Here is a 19,976-nt window from a genome sequence, read left to right on the forward strand (position 1 = left end):
TTTCGGCAAATTTTCCATCTTACCATTTGTCAACTTCCTGGCCTCGAGTCGAGACGAGAGAGATGACGTAAGGCCGCCGGGCGTCACTGGTCGGTCTAGGAGGACAAAAAGTGCCTTCAATATTAGATTCCAATGCAAACACGGTCACAACTATTTTCAAAGTCGAGACTTTTCAGTGAAATGAACGGCGCAGAGCAGGGGCGGAAAATTTCGACAGCCACTCTAATTATGAGGGCAATTACATCAAGTAAAAAAGATGAAATTGCCCAAAGTGAAAAAACAATTTACCTTCTACTGTAGTTGTTCAACATTGCATATTAAAAGTTGCATAAATGGCTTTTACTATTAATGAATGAGTGCAGGAGACTTAGACAATCACAAAGAGGAACAAAAGTTCCTGACATTCACAAATTGTGAATTAAAATGAGACAACCTGACCTGTCTAAAAATGAAACGTAAATGCACTCCCAGGAGTATCAGCTCGTGGAATGATATACCGAACTACAGTTGCTAGGTTAGCATTTTACAACCATTTATACAATATACAACAAGAAATGTGTAGTGTGTGTGTGTGTGTGTTGTGTGGTGTGTGGGAGGGGGATGGGGGGGGGGCCCCCAGCGCGCTCCTTGCTGCTGTTTTTCTAGCAACCAGGTCTAAAGACCTTTGGTATCTCCTCGAGTACTTACATGTGATTGTGACGTACAAATAAACCTTTAATAAAGTTACATAGTAAATGTAATGGCCTTCCTGCACCACTGAACATTAATATCCCCGCAGTATCACCAAGCAAGACAGACTATACCACAAGGAATGGCTGAATAATTCTGGAAGAATACAACACGAAACACGCTAATGAATCCTCCCGTTCGTTGCATAAAGCTCAGCTACGACGTGCCTCCTCATATCATTATATAACTTTAGAACCAGTAAAATCGGATTATTTTATTATGCAGCACTAACAGACATTCTTACGAAAATAACTTTTGATATATATATATATAATATATATATATATATATATATATATATATATATATATATACAACACATATAAAACAATAAGACTTTTACATAACTGGTTGAAACAATATTAAATTTTCTTTTAGAGGATTCACTATGCTCCAGCTGTTACCTGTAAGAATGTGGCAGTGAACATTTTCCCTCTAGAACGACACTACTAGTAAATGGAAATATCGGTATATACATACATATGTACACGTATATACATACAATATATAGTATTATATATACGTTTATATAAATACATATATAATATATATATTATAATATATATATACTATATATATATATAATATATATATATAATACACATACATAAACAAACCTCAAAAATGCTTTCCAATCCTCTACATTAAAACACTCGTTCCAATACTACCACAGAGTACTGGAGACTAAACTGGAGGCATGAAAAATTAACGGCAAAATAATGGGCTGACGAAGAGGCTGGACGTCTGATCCCTTCCAGTGATATCCTGTGGACACCTGCACACCGCATAAATCTGAATCCCAAATATTCAGCAACCATATCTGATCGAAAATGCCATTAAAAGCAGAACCAATAAATCGCCAGCTGAAGGCTGTCAGAATCTCACACTCAGGAAGATAATCTTGCAGGTAATGTTGTAGGAAAATGAGGTGATAAATTTCCGACTTCCTTTCCTCTTCCACCACCACCCCAAAACACACAATCCCCTCACGCCCCCTCACCCACCCACCCACAGTGCATGATTGCCTCTTTCTTTGCATAATGAACTTTTACCTCTGGACTTCTTCGTAACATGCGAAGACGGGTGTAGGTGGTTAAATGCGAGGGGCATGACTGCAAAAGGAGAGAAAAGGAGAGATTGGAATGTCTTACGGAGGATTAATGAAAGTGGGGCAAGGTTTTCCAGTCTCAAATTGCAGAAAATTACGAACAGTAAAACAGGTCGATAAAAAGAGAGAGAGAGAGACTTGAGAGGAGGAGAGAAGAGAGAGAGAGATGAGAGATGCGAGGAGAGAGGAGAGAGAGAGAGAGAGACGATAGGGGATGGGTGGTAGGTCGGAGGGCTAAAGGTAATTAACAAGGCCGACTGCAGTGACTCGGTGGGAGACTGCAGAGGTTTTCCTAGCTCCCTAAACACACCTATAAATATGTCCGGACGAAAGACGATCCACAAAAAGCCTAACATGATCTAAATCCATTTGCCCAAGTGCCTGCCTCGGTTGGCTTCGTTTAAAGATACGAAAAAAAGTGAACAAGCCTTGGCTTTTACCGCAGGGAAAATATGCACAGTAAGAAAGGAAGTACACATACACATATACTAGGTGCATTTCATTATATATTGATAAACAGTTAAAGCATCTTACACGTTGTTTATGTGCGTACACACGAAATATCCACACCCACACACACATTAGAAATATATAGTATATATATAGTATATATATATACATAATATATATATATATATATATATATATATATATATATTTGTTAGTACTAAAGAAACATTCTTCAACATTTAACCAACAATCAAAAGACCTAAAAAGACCACATTCGATTGTGTAGCCAGAGAGAATGAATGCCCAATAAGGATTTCCCCCTCAGGTGCAAATCCCTGAAAGGGAAACGAGAACTACATCCCTAGGATCGACCCCCCCTCTCCCCCAAACACACACACACAAATACACTGAGAGACAGTGATTGGACGCCTGAAAACCCACCAGAACCCAATTTTACTTTGTTCTTTTTCTTGCAACGAAAGCAAACCCAAATGCTGTCTCTCACGACTCCCGAGCTTCGTTCAGCGCACCGTGAGTTAGAAGGTGTGGTAGGGCAGTAAAATTTGGCATTGGAGCAGAGAGCACGCTATCCTCCTCCCCTCCGCCACTTTATGCACGTTTCTTTCCGAACTGTGTCAATTCCGAACGTGAAGACTCTCTTTAACATATAATGTATGATGAACAACATCGTTTTACTTCGTCCCAAACACAAACACCCTGGGACCTCCATGTACCACTCGCTCTTCCAAAATACGAGCCTCGTTTCGAATTCCCTAAGGCTATTACAGACAGAACTCTCATACAAGAACGAAGTCAAGATCTCTTTGGGTACAAAGAGTAACAGGAACAAGGTTAAGAGAAGAAAAGAATTGGCGAGTTCCCTTTCAGCCCAGCAGTCCAACGCCACTTACAGGGTGATAAGGCCCAATCTACGCTAAAACGAAATTCTTCTCTTCGCCCCACCGAATTCTTTTAAATCTCATGACAAAAAAAAAGATATTCCCATTCTGCCCTAAAACGTTAAAAGGGAGAGAGAGAGAGAGAGAGAGAGAGAGAGAGAGAGAGAGAGAGAGAGAGAGAGAGAGAGATCCAACATTTTTTGGGTGAAGTGATATTCAACAAAAAAATAATGTAATACTGATACAGTATCGAGACAGCAAGAACAGTTGTGCATGAATGCAAACGCACTATCGTTTTAAGCGCAAGGTCTCTTGCGTACAATGAATAGAAACAAACCATTTCTCATCACGCCGCATGAAATGAACTGTGACCATCGCCGAAACATTCAAAAGTTAGAAAACAGAAACAAGGGTTAGAGGATACGTACACACCCCGAATGGCGTTGAATGTTTTGGTATATACGAATGACTCATTGTTATACTACAGCACGTACCAAGGCATTTTTTCCCTTTTTACCCTCCAAAATGAAGGCAAGCGCATATGACCGACTCTATTATAATCTATCTCATTTATCCATGACTAGTTCGCCAAGTTCTTGCATGAACTATGACCGGGATGCCGTACGCCAAAGTGAATGCCTTCGAGACACAGTTCATCCTAATTCTTGTCACTCTTCTCCCATCTGAATCTCCAACTGATTTTATTTGGCGTTCGGGTTCCTTCTACCTTGCCATAGAGGTAATCACAAGTTCACACTGATAAATAAGCCATTAAAAAAATTGACCTTATTAAAAGTCGAGTAGCTTCATCTTTGGTCTGTCTCCTCGAGAGAACTGAAACCTTAGGCGACTTGTTTCTATCAACGACCCCGCTCTCACCTCTCCTCCGCCCATTCCTTTCATTCCTACTTGTCGCTAAGGTCTCTCTTCTTCAGGTTTTGACAAGCAGAATGCTGCTAGTCCACGGAACCAGGCAGGGAAATCACTCTCGTACAAAAAGAGGTAATAAAAGAGAGGTAAAGAATAAACTGTGACAGAGAAATCAAAGGAAAACAAGATAAAGAGTAAAATTATGAAGACGAATCACAAACTCTGACGGTGATCAATGCCAGCTGCTCAATGAACAATAACAGGTACTATAGCGACGCCGATTCACTGGAATCAAGAGAGATCCTCACTCCTCCAGTCAGGTGCCTCTCAATGACCTTCAATCCACACTTAAACCACACTCACTTCATAAAAAAAAATAAAATAAAATAAAAATATATAATATAATATATATATATATATATATATATATATATATATATATATATATATATATATATATATATAATACATCATCATCATCATCATTCTTGCGGATACACTGCTCAGTGACCAGCTTTAGTATTCTCTTCTAGTTTCTGTTTTCCTGAAATCAGATTTCTTCCTCAAAGGAGAAGGGCTATTGCTCCGTTCATATTTAATCTCTTCCTTTTATCTTCTTTTTCCGTTTCATTACTTTTTTTAACCTGAAAAAAAAAAAACACTTTGGGGCGATATCCTACTGGCAACTACAAAAATTGGCTTCCCCTTACGATACGAACAAATGTATTATTAGTGTTGGAAAAAAATTCTCTTGGAACTCTACTACAAACGCCCCAAAATAGGCAACTAATTTATTTCCCTTGGGAAAAGAGTAATTAAAAGCCCAAGTGTTAAAAACATTTCCCTCCTTAGATTCTACTTTTTTTTTTTTACATTGTTTTCGTGATATTGTATTTCCTTTATGGGAAAAACAATTTTCATTCTTCTGACACACAACACGATTTATACTGATTATCCAATCTCACACTGAACACAAGAAATCCAGGAGGTCTGAAGAATGAATTCAGTGAAAAGAAACCACTAGTTACTAACATTCGCAATGTTAAGGTCAAAATGACAAAGAAACGGGCCGCAACGTAAGATGACTTCTACTACTTTTCTGCTACTCATCCTACTACTAATACCCCAACAATTAATCAAAAAGAACGCCTAAATATTTTGCGAACAGTTTTCATAAACGAGGGAACTCGTCTTATTTATCCTACCAAATGAATAAAAGGCAGACGAAAGGAAGAGCCTTCGGTACCCGAGTCAGCGAGATACGAAAAGCGAGTAAGAAAAGCACTACTTTAAGTGAAATTCGGTGTACTCAAGTGCCATGAGGGGAATACTTGATCACATTACCAGCTACGTCAATGTCTGCTCACTCACACTGCACCACACCACAAGCTTCAACATACCTGAAAGAAAGAAAGAAAGAAATATTAATTCATTCGATGAACAAATAGAAAGAAATATTAATTGAATGAACAATAAATTAAAGAAGAAATATAGAACGGCATTCTTAAACCATTTCTATCATTCTACAAGCTAACAATGCATTATTATGCCTATCAAAGTAATCAAGCAACAAGTCTTACTCAGGGCAAATAACAGAAGTGAAGATTTCTAATAAATGAGAAGTATTTCAGTACATGTGAAGGAATGGAAGAGCAAATTTGTGCCGAAGGCCTTTGACCTCAAATATCTGCAACCTTCCTTGCTCAGTTTTGTTTACAAAAAAAAAAAAAAAAAAAAAAAAAAACTGATTTCTCAGCGACACTTGAAGCGTCGCCAAGGTCTCAGAGAACTAGGACGATAGAACAAAAAGTACTGCATGAAATAACGGGGAAATTTATAATATACAAAAGTGAGTACGACCTCCTTCCTGACGGTTCGTCATCCCTTGCTTTCGAACTTGAGCTGAAGGGTAGAACTTGCCTTGCAATGCGCTAAGTGAGGTGAGGGCAATCAATAGGTCAAGGTGATTTTCTATCTTAAGAGACGGTCACTATCAAAGTAATCAAACGACGACCATGAAATCATGAAAATTGCGGAGATAATCAACTTGATTTCCTACAAGAACATAACTAAAAGGGGAAACAGTTCACTCTATCCGCACCAAACGTTCCTTCACTCAAAGACAAAGATATTGAATCAAACTACGATCACAGACTACAGTACAATGACGGCACAATGAATCAATGCCAGCTCATTGTCACTGTACAGCAGCGATTGGGAAAAACCATCAATTCATTTCATTTCATCGAGGACTTTGTGACGTGTAACCTGACATCAGCCACCCAACACAGAGCGATCCTCCTTATCCGTTCATAGGCTGTTTGCTCGATGCATTCCACAGAGGCGGGAAGGAAGCATGACATAAGTAAAGTTTCCCTTGAGGAAACATTAGTTTGTAACGAATTATTTTAAAAAGCAACACAAAATGCATAAAGCGTTCTGGAGAATAAAGACCGTTATCTATTCGGAACCAAGAAAAGGCTGGGGAGAGTGTAGTACGGACAAACTCCACGAGAAAATGCCAAGTTGAACGAGGCGCCTGGTTACACAAAGGCCACGAAACCCCCAGGGCACAACAAGTAAAAAAGTGAACCATTTCAAGGATCTACAAATTAAACCTACAAGCATAAGACGACTCATGTAAATCGGACATTCCATCTGCTGTAGGCAGAGCAAAATACGAGAGAGAGAGAGAGAGAGAGAGAGAAGAGGAGAGAGAGAGAGAGAGAGAGAGAGAGAGAGAAATTACAATACCTGTCTTATGTTTACGGACGCACCAAATCACTCTTCCCTGTTTCTCATAGAACAAACAACAAAGAGAGGCAAGCACAGTTTCACCTGATCCACATGTGTTCCAATTAACTTTGATCGCCGTAATGAAAACATGCCGCCACATGGTAATCCGCTACCTCCTTTTGTCAATTTGGCCGTCACTGCACATTTTGGAAGCATCCAAAATAGCTCCGCGTGGCCCATTTATTTATAAATAATGTCTCCCAATTTACCTGTTGAACAGTCTGTCAGCGACGATCTGCAGCCACATTGATGAGCACCAATCAAAGCGAACCGACATTATTTTTCACGCTATAATCAAAATTGACAGATTTACAAGAAGCAGCTTATTGTGCCTAGCACGATAATTACTTCGGAATGAGTGAGGCCACTCTAAAATGCATTTCCAACTAAGTTATGCCTCACTTCCTCTGATGGGTGTACTAAGATTGAACATCTTGGAAAAAAAAATTCAAACTGAGAGATTGTGTTCGAAGAGAGGCACTTCTTTGTCGATGGTGGGATCAATCTCAATGGGTTAAGGGGGCAAAACTGTAACGGTTACTGTAAATCTGAGAATGGATATAAAGTTTCTACTACGGATTACGAGAAGGTCGTCAACAAATTGAAAGAAACATCGAATACCATGGTACGTAATGGTGGTGAAATTACAGAGTAGCTGGGAAGTTATCGAAGATAGACACCAGTATAACAAGTGGGAAAGGTTCCAAGAGGAACTGCGAATAGCAATTTTCATGTTGTATAGTTGCAAAAATTTACAGTGTCTAAAGTTATACATATGGGTTTGACTAATAGCGTACAACTGGGAAATGTATAGTGGGACCTTTCCAAGGGTAAAGAAAAAAAGATGCCCAGCTCGCCGAAGAAGAGCTCTGCTTGGTATGCTAATCACTGGTTTCTTACACAATATTTGTGCAAGAGGAACTGGGAGTCATGGGATACAGCCATCTGACATGGCTGAAGACGTTGAACAGGCGCGGTTGGTGTCCAACCAAAAAAAGTTGCTTACCGAAAACGTTAAGTGTTTATGAGGAAATAACCCAAGTAAGATATGATTGAATCAGGTCAAAGATCAAAGTGAATGTCAGTGTGAATATAAGCTGATAACTGACAGCAAGAGGAAACTAGAATGGAAAAGTTTCCAAGCTGCAAGAGTAGGTAGAGCTGTATGTTACCTAGAGAAAGGTAACTATAGTCAATGGAAGCCAAAACGATGAGGTAATGACTGTTATCATGGATGACAGAAGAGCGGAAATTCGTGACTTTCGTAGACAGTCAACGTTATATAACCAAGGTAAACCTAAAGAAAAACGACGCAGAAAATGAAGCAATGTCGGTAAAGGGAAATCTCCAAGAGTTGTATGGAAAGCTGGAAAGCTGAAACAACCGTTGCTCTGGGATATTTCAAGAAAAGGGGGAAGCGTTTCAGTTAAAGGACGGCGTGGCAGTGAATGCTCTCTGTAACAATGAAGCCACCCACTCAAAGGACTGACTGTCTTGTGTTGAAAAGCTGGCCCTTGGTGACAAACAGACCCACAAACAAATATAGGGCTTCGAATCGTTCTAGTTCATTAGCCATCACAGACAGACAGACAGACATCTCTCTGAAAGAACTGAAAATTCCATTCTCTCCGAACCAATCTGATCGCTTCCTCCTTCTCATTACAAACTGTGTCATTAAACAAACATCGGTCTTGGACTTAATGGTCGAACTTTAATGAGGCATTCTCCCCCCATTACCATTAACAGCAAATCGGCAAAACAGATCCAGAGTTCTTAATTCGCCTCACTAACTTTCTCCATTGGACGATAATTAAGGTGAATGACTTCATCTTGCGCATATGGATGGATACCTGGAATTTGGAAACATAGCAGGTCATTTCTCAACCATTCTCACCAAAATATGGGAGATGCTACAAGTTTAGGTGTTAGTCATTCTTACTTATAGATACATTCGATATGGGATAACGGCTGTATTAATCACTCTCAGAAACATGCAGCCATTAGTTGTGAAATTCAAGGAAGCGCAAAGCGCTAAAGGGGAAAATGTACTTATAAATGGGAAGTAACTAGAAACATTTACCATACACAACACACACAATTTTATAATATAGATATATATATATCTATATATATATATATATATATATATACTATATTATATATATATATATATATAGAAATATATTAGACTTCGTAATACGTTAAAAGGAAGTTGGAGAAGAATACCAAGAAAGTGGTGGATCGTCAAACAAGAAGTATTGCAACGGAGGGGCCTTAATAACCAGCGAGTAAGAAAGCGAGAGTGAATGGTGCAGTGTACAGAGAGATTCGAAGCAGAATATATTGTGGATGTTTTCTGCGAGGGGGCTTTCATCATTTCATACTATACTGGTGTTTGGTTACAAAGGCCAAATCCCCAATGTGAAAGATAAGAAGTTCTACAGGTCCTTCAAATATATCCTTCGCGATCTTTACGTCCATAATATCATAAGGAACGAAAGGCATCTCATTCACAACACTCATGAAAGCGACGAGAAATAGTATTGTGCCTGGATCTATCACGAGAGAGAGAGAGAGAGAGAGAGAGAGAGAGAGAGAGAGAGAGAGAGAAACGTGAAACTGAAGGCCTATCAGTATAGTAAAAGGTAATAAGAATAATAAACAATAGAATTAAAAGTATCAAACAGCCCAATACACTTCAGCTTTTTCTCCAAGCGAGGAACCAGTACTGACGATGCTGTTTGGAAATCTTATATACTCAAAAGATACGACTTTCACAGCTTGAAGGGTTTTATATTTTTACCAATGCATTCCACATCAGGTATCAAGGAAACTAAAACATTGGGACCTATACAAAACGAATGAATTTTCAACATGACTCACATTAACTTCTTGTGGTTGGTAAAAAAAAATTTTTTTTCTTAGAAGAGCTTTATTAGCAGCAGAAAGCTAAAACTAATATTGTTCAACTGTTGAAATGATGGTCGACGCAAGTAAAATAATCAAAACGCCAACAGATAAGGAAAAATAAAGCACCACACTTCAATACTGACCAAAAAAAACCTCAATTTACGATAGGGCTCTGAATATACTATGACCGATCCACATACATCACCTATAGCTGTTATTTAAATATTTCATAAAATACCACACACCCATCAAGAAATCTTTCAGGAAAAGGTCACACCGACGATGGCAAGGAGAATGGAAGAACCAAACCCCTTGAAGACAGTCATTAGAATTCCTTTTGCAGTACTACATGTCTGGCGGAGGTTGTACAAGGCAGCTACATTTTCCCACCAAAAAACACATTAACCTCATTGCTATAAGAGTCACGTGTATTCCATCTACGGAACGCAGTTCAACGCGGGAACGAGAGAGAGAGAGAGAGAGAGAGAGAGAGAGAGAGAGAGAGAGAAAAAAACACGGAGCAAAATTAAAAATATATACAAAAATACGATTGATAAAAAAAAATGGACATTCCCGAGTGTTCTGCAGGAAAGAGCACTAATTGCCCTTTGCTTGCAAGAAATAAAAAATATACAGAAATATTTTTAAAATACGCCTCTATTAAATTGCACTAAAAAGTACAAAATGATATTTTTGACACACCAGGATTTTCTTAACTATTAACCATGTCTACAAAAATAAAGGGCGGGGGCCAAACATAGACGGAAATGCTACAAGAAAAGAAATTATATTTTTTTTTTCTTGTCACATTTTCTTCAATGTTTGGCGTCCACGCTTTTATTTTTGTAGACATGACTGATGGCAAGAAAATCCTGATGTAGACAAAATTCTCATTTTTAGTACATTTTAATAAGAGTTTAATTTCTTTTTTAATTTGTGTTTTATACTTTTCAGTTTAGACAGAAACTGCAACTTATTTATGATTGTAAAAAAAATTGTAATGTGATATCCTGTCGAGTCATAAGGTTTGAAAAGTCCGTAGAGTTATCAACGTTCTCTACCAAGTCAAAGAAGTTATGAAAACCCTGAAGGGTTTCATACAAATCCCGAGATACTAAGAGGAGTCACTGTAGTGTAACCAGAGGTCACTGCTGACCTTACTGGTCATGTAAGGTTGTATTGTCACCAGGACTGAGTTACCACACAAAATTTCAAGTCCATCGGACGAAGGGAATAGGTCAAAAATTGAGTTACAAGACTTGACCCAGACAGACAGACAGACAGATGGACGCAGAAGTTATATAAAAGCACGTTAAAAAGAATAACAGGAGCCGAAGCATCTTGGTGGTATGTATTTATCTCAGGAAATATACGGATCAACGTCCCAAAGTAACATCCAGAGATGGCCATTTTCCTTTAGCCTTCCTTCGTTTATGGCCTCTTTTATTGCTCCTGTCACGCCGGTACCTAGACAGCTACTCAAGCACGAGAAACCAAGTGACACTTGTTCTTGGCCTGCTTCAGCATCCACAGAAAAGAGAGAGAGAGAGAGAGAGAGAGAGAGAGAGAGAGAGAAGAGACGAACGAGAACGAGAGATTTGAAGAGAGATGAGAGAGAGATATGGATGCGCAACACTGAGTAATAAACTCGGGCAAACCGTCCAAACTGAAGTCAGAAAAAACGTATTCACCTACGTACGTTAATTGTTTCGTGGGATGAAATGGAAAGAGCGACAAATCGAAGCAAACGCTGAATTCCATTATAGCATCGGATCCTGGCAAAAACCCTCCCCGGAGCAGGGAGCTCTGCCGCCGTTACACGATCAATACTCAATTCGGATTTTTGTGTCAACAATGAAGTGCGAGAGCACTCCTGGTAATTAGTTATTATTGCACCTGTTGACTTTTTCTTGAGAAAACCAACGGTGACCGCAATTTTACTTTTTCCTATATAAAATGTGAGCAGAGAGAGAACGAGAGGAGAGGTGAGGAGAGAGAGAGGGAGAATGAGATGAGGAATGACTGAGGGAGAGAGAGAGAGAGAGAGAGAGAGAGAGAGAGAGATAATTCATCAACATGCCGAGACTAATATTAACGAAGATACACGGGTCAAATATTTTCGATTGCGTGAGTAGCATTTGCATTATTATTCTCTCTCTCTCTCTCTCCCTCACACACATATACACACAAACACACGCATGCACTCACGCGCGCGCGCACACTCACACACACTGCAGAGGGGAAAATACAGTCTGAAACAGCAATTTCGATCATACAAATAACCTTTAGGTTTTGCTGTGCGATGTAACGAAAATAACAAATCAGACGAGTATCGGACAGAAAGTGTTTGACCTCTCAGGTACAAGGAACACCTCATCCACACGCACACCTTATACCCTTCTACACGATCTTCTGTCATTCAAACACAATGACACTCAAGCATTAAGGAACTATTCCGAGAACAAAAGGGATTACAAATGAGGATGAAACAAGGAGGAGAAAAGGGACCCCTCACTAAATGATGCAATGGAGCAACACGCACACCGGAGAGAGAGAGAGAGACTGCATTCACAGAATGGCAGGGCAATCAAGAGGACAGACAGTAAGACTCTCAGGTATAAAAGCAACTGATCCTCCTCGGTCGCCAATGCAATGTTGCTACAGCTATCCATTTCCCTCTTTTCCAAAGCTATCTTCATACTTCGAGCAGAATTCGGAATTCCACATATCCACATGTCATTTTAAGCCCTGTTCTTCACAAATATTCAGAAATAACTCAAAACCTAATATAATTTCATGTTCTGTTCTTTCTTCATATTATATAAAAGTTCGCATTGCGTTTCTAAAAACCACAACCAAACTAACAGTGAATCAAAAAAGAATACATTCATAATGCATCTTTGGAAAAATGAGCATATGTAGCTAACGGTACAACAATACTAAATCTAAACGCCAAAATCAGGATATGAAAATGTGCCTCGTGGTGTCCCTAAATAAAAGAGCTGCATCTCTCTGTGATCACAAACAGAAATGAACGAAAAACACTGCAGTGCCTCGGGCTAAATGAAACTGACAACCACGTCCACAAATCTCTTTTGTAGGTTAAACATCAAACAAACGGAAACTTTTTCACTGGCAAATAATACTTTCGAAAGTTACACAGCTTTGATTACAAAAATAAATATTTCAACTCTCTTCTTTACTGACTTTTCGTCAACAATACTTTTTGTCCCTGTCTGTCTTCTCTTTTATCAAAGAGTGGATGAAGACCAAGTTGCCAGATAAAGGGGCCCTAATGGAATTTATTGGAAAACAAAAACGAAGTTCGAGAACAAGTTACAGAAACATCGTGGCAAGAAAGGACTCCAATTGCTTACGAGGGAAACCCCAAACGCCGTTTCCTTTTGCTTTGGAATGACTACTTGGGAGAACAACAAACGCGTCACCGCAATAGCGAGTCAAGGAAGCGTGCCATAAAAGAGACATATACATAAATAACAGAAAGAAAAATAAAATGAATGGAAAAATAAAAGTGCCTTCAGGGAAGGGAGTGAAGCTGACTATTTCGCTGAAGAAAATGGTGGTAAGAGAAAGAGGAGAGAAGAGGGAAAATAAGAGGCAGGAGATGGAGTCTAAGTTCTAGGAAACACCCTTATTCGTCTCCTAGACGCAATTATCCAAAAGAAGGGATTCATAAAGTCCGCTGTCAGGTCACGAGGAGGTAAAGGACTCGACCCCATTCCTCTTCCTTCTCCTACTCAGATGTAAAGGACTCGCTTCTCTTCCCTGCCTCCTTACAGTCAACCCCCCACCTCCACCCCCCGGCCCCAACCCACAGCTCCTGCACCAATCCACGTTTTCCTCCTACCCCTTCGACCTTTACTATTCCTTTCTTATATATATATATATATACATATATATATATATATATATATATATATATATATATATATATATATATATATATATATATATAAAATTCTCCCTCTTTAGCGGCGGTGTATCCTGTCACTACCAATGAGCAGTTCAGAAGGTCAAGCCATTAACGAAAAGGACGACGGAGGACAGTAAAAGAAAAAAAGGAAAAATGAAAGTTATGAAAAACAATGAGCAAACCAAGAAGCGGCACAAGCAAGTCTCTACAACAAAGAGTAGTAGTTTCAAAATCGTAAAAGGTTGTTCAGATGTAGAAAAACTCTCCAGATAACCGCAAATAGCAAGGCGTTGCAGATGCATTATAACTTCACTACACGAAACTTAACAAACAACAAAAAGACACTAACCACGAGAACAATTATTGGATGAATAATTTGCATATTGTACCTAACATCTAACATATATAATGAGCTAAACTATTTAGAACCCTACCACTGAATTTCGATATGAAGGTTAACAATTCATTTCCAAAAAAAATTAATACAAAGAAAATGTTTACAAGGATATTTACTGTAAAATAACACCACTCATAATATAAGTATATCAAGTACAGATATATAAATTCATAATGAAAACAAAACGCATAACAGTCCCTGAAGATATTCCACAATATCGTTCCTCCACCTTCAAATGAGTAAACTAAATATAAAAAATAAGAATTAAAAAACCTTCATACAGCGCTGTTTTATTACCTTCCACCACATTAACTTGGCAAAAGGCCTTTATTCCATTAACTTCTTAACACTGACTCCTTTCATTTACAACTCACGTGAGGCACAACATATAAATACATCAAAACATATCTAGAAACAAGCATCTCATTACTTTAATGTTAAAGTTATAACTTTATTACCTAAGTTTTAGCTAGATTCCAAACATTATTCCCTGATTTCCCCTGGGTGGCTGTGAAGGAAATACACTTGGATGAAATGTATAGATCCTCAGCCGTGACCCCATCATCCTCCACCATATCTTTGCGTCGAGAGAAAGCATTTCTTCTTAACACTATATAAACCATAAGGAAAAATTCCTCGCCAACGCCCATTAAGACAGACAAAATTGAAACAGAGTACCTAACAAGACTCCGGGAGCAGACGTGATCGATTGCGCGCGTGCAAGCGCACACGCATCCCACCGCAAAGATATACAAAGGAGCAGGAGAAAACAAAAGCAACACTCTCCCCCCGGTTCTTTTTTTTTTTCTCCCTCCCTCCCTCCCTCCTACCCGAGCCGAAGGGGGATTTGTTTTCCAGACCACAATGGCCTTCCGGTGCTCCGCAGGCGACCTTATCGCTATGGCACCCCGACAACACACGCGACCTCCAGCTGCACTCTAAATATCTCAGTGCTCCCACCAACGTCATTCATCACTTCCTTCACCTTCAAGTATAACAAGCAAGTACACTATATATATATATTATATATAATATATATATTATATATATATCTATATATATAATAATATATATAGATATATATATATATATATATATATATATAGTATTACCATATATTTATATATATATCATATATATATATGTCCCTCCCATAAAAAGCACAAGCAAACATGCTTAAGTGCACTCCTACACACAATTCTGTAATGGCTACTGTAAGTAGCTTATGCTCCCGTTTCCAATACACTAATCGTCAAAATCAGACAAAAAGGATTCTTATACAACATACTTAGGCAGCAGTCGAAGCACAAATACCTTTGTGATGATAATCTCTCACAAACTTACTAGGTTGGTGTAACTTGACCGACATCTTTTCGTATTGCCTACAAAAGCGCTTGTTCCTCTTGCGAAGCCTTCAGCTCGTGAAACACTTGGCTCAAATAAATTCCGCACATTTCAATATATTCGTTGAGGATACAACATCCAATATTCATTTATCAAAAAGCACTTTCACCGCCTCTCCTCCCCTTCGAGGTTCACATCAACTTCCATTTCAATTCATAGCGGGTGCAACAAAGTCTGGGAACATAATAAACATACAACCATTCAAGTCAATTCACACAAAAATAAGGCATTCAGTAACACACACATGAACCCCTCCGATTTACATAATGGAATTTTTTCTCTTCTAAATAGCACCATAAACCGGCCATATTCAATATGATAATCAAATTCCAGACAGAAAGCCCATTCCCAACAAAACTGCCATGGTGCAGGAAACCGCAATTTAGCGAGAATGCTTTGGCCGAAAGTCATGCCTACTATATTCTTTTGTTCTTCCATTCCAGCTGCACAATTCTTGGGAGATTCTCTCTAACGCAACCACCTTCACACAAACGATTTCCCCCCAAAATCTAAAATTACGATACACATACAATATTGCTCTGATAACCATGAAAAGTTTAAACGGGTTAGAAAGTATTGAGTTTTAACATTAATTAATTAAAGAAATGGGGTGAGGGGGAGGGAGGGGGGGGGGGGGTGCACTCACCACGTGTCTTGGAGTGGAGAAGGTCCTGGAAGGCGTGAATACCCTCGATGACTGACCGCTTGAGTGTCTCCCTACAGAGCTCGCTGAACATGGTCTTTCTATCACCAGCGACATGGCACGCCCATTCCCACGCTCTTACGCCTTCCACTTACAACATCACGCCCATCAATCTCTATTTTTTTTCTTTTTAAATATATTTTTTCTCTCTTGCTACCCCGGAATCCCAGCGATGCCCACCGACTGTCCCTTCCCAGCTGGGCACCGTGGGCGTCTTACCCTCTTAATGAAAGTATCTATCAAACCTTGCCATTGTGACTTATCATTTTTATGAGCGGATCTTCTCCCAGATGAGTTTTCAAGGTATAAAAATAAATACCCTCTTTTTCCTTAAAAACTTTAGGGTAGCATATTTATCTTCTTATTAACAACGGCATAAAACATTTTGCTGTCCGCAATTCATAGGAAGGCCACTTTATTTTGTACATTTAAATGGAGCCGTAATTAAAATGATTCATCATAAAAGCATAGACGCCGACTAACATAGCGTTTGCATAGTTTTGCGTATAAAAAATATTCTTTGACACGAATGCCCCGTTACCATCACATCACCAGAAATGCTTCAAAAATACACCAAAGTATTTTCATGTTTGATGTACCAATGTTCTCAAGTCCCGCTTGAGATCACATTTCAGCACCACAAGTAGAATGTGACACAAGACGCCCGATACTCACGACTGCACAATCGTTACCCTGCTGGCTACACCTTTTCCAAATGCCAGCTACATGAAAACACAACCATGACATTCCTTTTTCATTGTGGCACGCACACACTCACTTTTGGTATATAAATACGAAAAAGTTGTTCACTCGTCACAAAGGACCGAAAACGGCAAGATTCTCTTTCTGCCTGCCCAAGAGCAGGTATAAAAATGAGGCTCCTGTGGGTAATAAAAAACGATTTCATGCAAAAAGGACTTAAGGATCTAAAAATGAAAGTGGCAGCAGAAGCAGAGGGAGGGAAAATACAGAATAAAACTATGAACCAAGTCGTGTCCCGCATTGCGCATCAAAAAGGGGAACACGCTACTCCCACAAAAAAGAGGGAGGGAGGTGGAGGGGGAAGGGAGACTGACAGGGGGTAGGGTAGAGGATAGGAGTCATCATCATCTCTGCTATCAAAATAGGGAACAGTAATGCCATCATATACACACACTCATGGCCTTCGGAGTTGGTGCAGAAAAGATACTGCAGCTGTGGCTAACAGTAACTTGCTTGAGAAGAAAAATACGAAGCGTCTTAATGAGAGGCAAATATGTGTCTATTAAACATCATGTCGATTCATAAGATGCTTGATAATCACCTTAAAATTCATGTATTCAGTAATCAAAACTTTCGTGCTGAATCATAAGCACTTTTTTTTCTGGACTGCAGATGTGAATGAAGAGTTCTCCTCGCAATATCCATAATCATGATTTTTCCCACTCGCTTGAAGGACATTTGTAGAACGAATCCTTTGTTTCAAAGGCCGTTCCCCCCCCCCCCCCCCACCTAACCCCCTTTTTTTTTAAAAAACTATGTTGTCGGATCATACGCAACAGATATTGATGGAACATAACATTTTCACATAATTCAACTTGATTCATTTTATCCTCCGAAAAGAACCAACTCCACTAATACCACCACATTCAAAAACTGCTAGCGAAAGATTCAAGCCTCCCTCCATTCACATGTCTATTCCATCTTACCACATTAACGTCCACGACTCTCTCTCTCTCTCTCTCTCTCTCTCTCTCTCTCTCCCCTACCCAAAAACTCATTCTTACTCATTAACTTTTCAGACAGCCAAATACCTCCTCTCCTCTCAGGCACTTACACTCGTAGTCTACGTCGCACTGCCAATGAAGGACCAAATCCAAGAACATTTTCCTGTAACTGGCAAGTTCACTTACAGAGCAAAGCTGTCGCTCGGGCCCCATTCTTTATCAGTTTCCTCCTTTCCACCTTACTTCTTCTCTAGTTTTTACTCCACCATTGCTATCTTGGTTTTCCTTAAGCATTTACTACATTTACATATGTTCATTTACAAACCAATTGGGATTAATCCATATTCTAAATGGGAGTTCAGCGCACAAACAGACGCACACACACACACACACACACACAGAGAGAGAGAGAGAGAGAGAGAGAGAGAGAGAGAGAGAGAGAGAGAGAGACCCTCAATACTCTCTTTCTCCTGCTCTCTCCCCCCACTTGGTCTTGGCCTTTCATTCATGCGGGAGGCAGGCTGCTGGGGGCAACGGGACGACCAAATCTACCTCCAAAACTACCACAGGTCTCCTTCTCCCTCCTTTTCCATTCCACCCCCAATAACATGCACCGCAATATCCTGCCAATTTTACAGACCCGAGAAAGCGTTTCAAGGGGAATCTTTCGCGAATACAGTTCTTAGTAGAAGATCGATATAAACTCTGTTATTGTTGAAATACAGCCAAAACACCTACACTGATTACAACAAACAATAAGAAATACTGCAAACTGAAACGAGTAGACTGGTTCAACATTCTTTGAAAATGCAACTTCACTGAACTCTGCCACACCTGACGACTGCATTTACTATAATGATAACTAAGCTCCTGAAAAGGCTATCCTCATTTTATTGGCACACAAGTGTACTTCTACGTATATGAATTTCATACATACACATGAGAACTAGGGAAAATCCATTTCAAATATCGAATGTCTCATATCGCCAGAGATTCCACGATCCAGACCCAACCCCGATCCTCAGAAACACGAGCCAAAATGTTGAGCAGCTCCAAAGGTTGCCGTAATAAACCTATCCTTTGTATGAGATTAACACTATATCCCAGAGCATCTGTGGGGAGGAGTGAGGAGGCTGGTCACTCTGGAACTCTTAGTCAGCTTCTGATAACAATAGCCGAGGGTCAGACCGTGGCGGCCTTTCATATTTGGCTGAGGTTAGCGGTAAAACTTTGCCCATGGCGAGGTCGTACTGCCATGAAAGAAAATATGAACCCGAGGGCACAGAACAGCTGCGTCTGAGTACAACAGTAAACGAAGTGCCAGAATGATCTCTCAAACGTTAACTCTCGTCGAAATTACATCGCCACCGTAAAAACATAAATCGATCAGACTTCGAAGACGACATAAAACACCAGCAAGAAAGCACATATTATTACAATCGGAATATCATTATGTAAAATTCAGATAGTTCATATATTATTCATTTCATAAAATTGACGGATTAGGTTTAAATAAAATTATAGTAACGCATACGCTTCAGCATACTAAAAATCTGAGTCATAGCAGTAACAATTAAAATTTCGCCATGATAAGCCAAAAATTCTTAGGCGTGTCATAAAAAGGGTGCTGTTAGATTAACGCCACGGGTGCTTCCACTTTACATTTTAATCACACATTTACAGAGAGAGAGAGAGAGAGAGAGAGAGAGAGAGAATTATGACTCATACGACCGTTGCGACTTCGAAGGGTGAATCATTACAGCAGTAATCTCTCGAACCCATAACGTAACTCTACGCAGACTACTTCCCAAGTTTCATTACATGAATAAACTGACAGACGCCGTGTTGGTGAAAGGATTTTCTCCACAACTAGGTTTTGAAATCGATGCCTAATATGCCTATCAGCAAAAAAAAAAAAAAAAAAAAAAAAAAAAAAAAAAAAAAAAAAAAAAAAAAAAAACAAGATATAGTATCACAGCCAATATCTGATTTTTACAAAGAATACCGGCAGAATAGAATATAATAAGGCTTCCAAAATATATAGTAAACTAAGCAACCTGCAGGAGTTTT

The 19,976-nt window shown here is 39.3% G+C and overlaps 1 protein-coding gene across 17 annotated transcripts in view; it reads right to left on the reverse strand.

The window, feature by feature from the left end:
• The window catches only part of LOC135216899 (serine/arginine repetitive matrix protein 2-like), a 622,749-nt gene that overhangs the window by 218,559 nt on the left and 384,214 nt on the right, over positions 1–19,976 (reverse strand). The window contains exon 1 of one of the 17 annotated variants that reach the window (XR_010314971.1): positions 16,144–16,631. The exons of the other annotated variants lie outside the window; for them this stretch is intronic. The gene's annotated coding sequence lies outside the window, so the exon portion shown is untranslated. Of the gene's footprint in view, positions 1–16,143; positions 16,632–19,976 lie in introns of those variants that run through there. 17 annotated transcript variants of the gene reach the window in all.

Source organism: Macrobrachium nipponense, chromosome 19, assembly GCF_015104395.2.
Source record: "Macrobrachium nipponense isolate FS-2020 chromosome 19, ASM1510439v2, whole genome shotgun sequence".
Taxonomy (NCBI): domain Eukaryota; kingdom Metazoa; phylum Arthropoda; class Malacostraca; order Decapoda; family Palaemonidae; genus Macrobrachium; species Macrobrachium nipponense.